The following is a 4,086-nucleotide window of genomic DNA, read 5'->3' as shown; positions in this document are numbered from 1 at the left end:
ATCAACGTGGTGATTGTTCTAATGTGGAAAAGACTGAAACTGTGACTGGACGCCTCTAAATATATGAGAATTTCCTGCTTACTCCAACGGTAGACGCATCCACCCTGATACGTAAGCCGGATTTTTGTTTAAGAATTTAGGTAATGTTTTTTCATAAATTTAGGGTTCTCGTTATAAAACATTAGGTGAATTTATCATTGAATAGTTTTACAACTCTTCCACATGCACCACAGCGCATGCTCTTTGTGAGTTGTGAGAAAACCATACATGACTGCGAAGGATAGATTTTGAAAGATTCCTATTGGAATGGTCAGGGGCGATCCGGCGTTCATTATTGCCAGATGATGAATTCATCCAACGACCCCACTTGCTAGCCGTTTTCCTTTGTGTAATTGTAAAATCAGGGATGCTCTTCGATCGAGCACAGAGTTGCTTCCTAAAAAAGCGTAATTCATTCACTGACTGTTGCTATAAAAACAAATGCACCACCTTCGACTTTTTTGCTGAAAATTGGAGCTTTAGTAGAAGTAAGGGGTTAATGAAGGGTTAATGGTTAGGCCCTGTAAGAAGATAAACACGTATTCTGCGAACTTATTTGTTACTATTGTCACTAGTGGTTCTAACTAATCCAGTGACGTCAATCGTATGAAATGCTTAAAACTTGCTACATTTAAGTTGTTCCACAGTGAAAAATTCTGACAACTTACGACCGTATGTCTTGCATCCTACTCTAGCAGTTGGATTTCGCTTGCAAATTAATAAACAATTGTGGGCAGACTAGAAGAGACTTAGTTGAGAGTGACATGATGGCCAATGAGGACGCAGTCACCTCCGGTGTATTTCTACCACGCATGACCATCCGATTGGTCGTCTTTGTAATGGCGGTCGTTGGTTGGCTAAAAATGAAGACGGAAGGGTAGCCTTGGCCTTATCCACAAAACGACAATCTTTCGTCGTGCCCTCATTATTTATATTTTCTTGAAAGGGGCAATGAAGCACTTGATATACAATGTTTTTGCCAATATGGCCAACCTGTGAGAGGCAGTGATGAGGAAATTTGATTCAGAGCGTAATTTCTACCTTGAAATCATGTCCCCGTATTTTGAGAAGAAACCAGTCATCATGCAGTTTTCAAAGACCATTCTCTTATCGCTAAGACTTCTTGGCGTCTTTACATGCATCTGAAAGAATGTACAATACCAACTTAAGAGGCAGATTTTGAAAGAAGGGAGTGTACTGGTCTTCAAAACCTATCATTCTTTAAGGGAGTGGCGCTAGATCAGGATATTTGATCCTGCCAGAATATGAAACGAAAGACAAAATGTCGCGTAGAGGGGTTTGGACAATGCGTGGTTCGCCGTTCCTAAACTTGAGTGTCCATTCTAATTCTCCCTTTATAACGAATTTTCGATGATGTATTTAACCATCTCAAAAGGTGTATATCAGGTAAAGAGTGAATGGATTCGTCTCTACGTCACATCTTTTGCAAACGAGCACAGGTTGAAACTGAACGGATTACGCTTTTGGTTTTTGCGCATTCTGAAAATAGGTGGGTTCTTGACCAATTTTAACATCGGCCACGTGAGCAAGTAAGGGAAAGTGGGATACAAATAAAATGGGCATTAATTTATTTAAAATACTTCTAATAACAGTTTTACAGCAAAAAAAAGAGGAGCAACTTAGCAGAACTCTTTAACGTGCTTGCATTTTGATGTCTACGTCTTTAAACTGCAATTCTGCCTTGTCTAAAAAAGCATCGCATGCAATACGATAGTGGTTTATCCCCCGGTATTGATGAGGCGCCACTTTTGTACCTGGAATTAGCCCTCTTGTACCTGACTGGGTGGGCTGGCCTTCGGGCCATGCCAGTAGCCCTTAGACAACTTCTCTGTGCTGATTATGTATTCTGTCCGAGTATTGTGCCTTCTTTCGTCTTCAGGAGAGTCTCGGGACGCTAAATTTTATTCAGCATTATTGTCCAGCCTCACACCGCTTCTTGTACTATTTTATATCTTAACTGTACTCGACATCTTTCGACACACTTCATTAATGTTTGTGATATCGAGCTACATTTTAAGAGCGGTTAGTAATTATCAGTCTAGCGAGATTGACTTTGCATAACGTTTAAGAGAATGAGCTGTTTGTTTTGTAAGATTAGGTTAAATGCTCCTCATTCATGCTTTATAGTACATCGCAGCTTCGAACCTTTGAAAGAGTTGGAGATTCACTTCGAGTAACGAGCACCCTTACCGGCAATCTTTGCCAAACATGAATTCTCATATTTTAAGTTAGGACGTGCTCAGAAGCTAACCGTTAAAATCCCACATTTGTTCATGCAGTCGTGAACTCAAATGAAGATGGCCGCTAACAGCCTTTCTAGCAAGTGGCCTCAACACAAATTTACCTCTACCATCAAAACAAGCATTTAATTTGTCATGTTACACTTTAGCTGGAACTATTAAACGCATTTAATATCATGAAATATAAAAACAAGGACATGAAAAATTTATAAAACGCGTTAGAAGTTCATCTATCTAATTATGCGAAAAAAGTTATCTAATCTAGGGAATGGCTAGGTTCTGAGGCCTTTCAGACAAGGTATCGTTTAAACGGGACTGCGGATTTCTTAGTTCAGTCCCACAGATCCATCTTATCCGAACACTTTTAATCCAATGCAAGTTTTGTGCAAAGTCGTAGGGAATTTTGAAAAAATAACAGAAGTAGAAGAATTACCAAAGGTAATGATTTGTTATCAGGCCTAAAATTCAATGAGCCACGCGCTACATCCAAAGTTAATGTAATTGGACATCGTTTAGCTACGAAATTATGATCGAATGCACCCGGTGGCATTGCTTTATTTAGGAAATTATGTGAGCTAAGTTAAACTCTACTGTAAGAAAACATATTTAATGATAGAAATTATCTTAAAGATTTATCCGTCACACATACCCAGTATAAACTGGAATCGTTTACGTGATCCTCCTACCATACCTATACACCTCTAACCTCCATATGCTCGGGTTCTGCATTTTTCTCCTTAGCGATTTGGTACACTAGGATCTCACGAAAGACTCTGGATTCTACAATCTTTTAAAATGACCAAAAGGTGCAGCACTAGTAAACCAATAATAGGGCTAAGCAGCTGGTCGCATAAAAAGGAGCGGAATCTCATGATTAATAAACGAAATGAAGCACCTGACAAATGTCAGTTCCGGCGATGACTAATCATTAGACCTCATATTATATGTTCCGAAGACAAAATAAAGTGTTGTGGGGGACCAAGTTCAAATTGTAAAGGGTTAAATTTGAAATACATTAGCACAAATTCAGGAAAGTAGGCTGGATAAAAATTAAGTTTACAAAGTCACAATATATCAGGAAGCTCAGCTCAAGAAAATGTGTAGCTTACCGAAGTTGCTTAATATTACGTTTAATTGTACGCTTAACTGATGGGACACTGCTGACACACCAGCTGAGTTTCTGCTCTGCATCGTGGTCTTTGGGTCATGCCAACAGCCTATCATAGCTTCTAAAACATGTAGACCGCTACGCTTACATAATAGGAACGTACCAAAGTGATCAAAAATATAAGCTAGTGAGAAACTAACAATTTTACCAGCGTTAAGCATAACCGGTAGGGGCTTCAAGAAATGGTGGTGAAGTGCCGTTGAAAAGAGCGATGAAAAAGAGAGATACAGCACTATAAAAAACTTAGCTTACTAAACTTAAACAGAGAATTATTTGAATATCCTAGGACAGAAATTTAGGGACATGTTGGAACCCCCATGCTTGTAGAACCCAATAAACACCAGAATACACCCGCGCATTAACATCAAAAATTATGCGTATAGCCATCCTACCATTTTGACAACTTAAGTCCAATTTGACCATACAAAATACAATTTCCCCTTTGGGTGCGTTATAACTTATCACTTTCAAAAGCGTTAATTTGATGCTATGGGGCTATTTGCAGGAGCGTGTGAATAGGGTTCGTTACTGCTGCTATAATTCAATGGATTACTTTACAGTCTTCAAGTTTATTTCACATGGAGTGACTTGTACAGGCCTTAGTTTGATCACAAACAA

Source organism: Echinococcus granulosus (genome assembly GCF_000524195.1).
Source record: "Echinococcus granulosus chromosome Unknown EG_S00031, whole genome shotgun sequence".
NCBI lineage: Eukaryota > Metazoa > Platyhelminthes > Cestoda > Cyclophyllidea > Taeniidae > Echinococcus > Echinococcus granulosus.
The sequence above is the reverse complement of the archived record's forward strand: the minus strand, read 5'-3'. Positions refer to the sequence as shown.